Source organism: Arachis ipaensis, chromosome B07, assembly GCF_000816755.2.
Source record: "Arachis ipaensis cultivar K30076 chromosome B07, Araip1.1, whole genome shotgun sequence".
Classification (NCBI taxonomy): Eukaryota; Viridiplantae; Streptophyta; class Magnoliopsida; order Fabales; family Fabaceae; genus Arachis; species Arachis ipaensis.
The window spans coordinates 1,484,857-1,486,128 of NC_029791.2; positions in this window are offsets into that span (position 1 = coordinate 1,484,857).

The following is a 1,272-nucleotide window of genomic DNA, read 5'->3' on the forward strand; positions in this document are numbered from 1 at the left end:
TAATTATTTTAAGTTTATAATAAAAAAAAGAGCGTACATTTTATAAATAAAAAACTATTATTTAAATATTTTAAGAAAAGTGTGTCATTTTTTCTAATCAAAATTTTAACTAATTTCATAATTTCTTTATCATTCAATGCCGGATTCCATAACATTATCTCAACTAAGACCTACCATAGATATGTTTCTTTGTGTAGGAAGCAAAAAATAGTGGTGCTTATATAATTTTTTTAGGTCTTACAAGAATAATGGGGAAGGAAGAATTTAACCACTCTTAAGTATTAATAAGTACTCCCAAATTGGTTATATCATTCTAAATCACCCTATTCTATCTCAACTGATTTTTCTTTTGTGCTAAAATAAAAATAATATCTATCGTCAAAGAACTTTAGTTAAAGTGGCACTTAAGTTCTCTCTCTTTCTTAAAAGTTATTAGATCGAACTTCTCCTATATATTAAAAAAAAAAGCTAAAAATAAAATCGTTTTATTTGAGAATATTTAATTATTAGATAATAATTGTGTATTGTGTATAATAATACTAAAAATGATATAAAACTACCTATAATAAAAACAAACATCATTTAAAATCTCTAACAACTAACTATAGACATTTAATATTCCTGCTTCTCATCATCATACTGTTAGTTGGTGTCAAAATCTTTCCCCAAAATATTTGATATATTTCAAATGAACATGCACAACATCATTTCAATCAAATCCATATTTAATATTTATATTATTTGTAAAGTCGGAAGTCTTCTACAACCTTTCGGTGTTGTTCTATCATTTTCTTCATTATTGATTGAGATAACGTTGCTTAACTAAACATCTATCTGATCTGTGATTGTAATCAAGTGCATGGATTCAATGACCATTTTCCTTTTTCAACTTACGTAATAAGTGTCAGTGGTCATATTATACCAAATATTTACAAGCGGATTACATATCTATGCTAATTATAGACCGGCTCTAAATATATAACAAATAATGCAACAATTAATATTTTACTATACAAATAGCGACAAATATAGTGGCGGTTTTGATAAACCACTGAAATAACTATTGTATGTAAAACAGAATTTTATTGCGAAAACCGCCAAATTATTCCTATTTTAAGTTATTTCTCTTTTAGCGGCGATAGAAACTAAAATTTGATCCTAGCAACAATGAGTGGTAATATTCGGAATATATATGGTTTGTGACAAACTATTTCAAAGTTTCGTTTTGTCATCTACATATTAAAATTTAATAATTAGTTAATGATGATCACC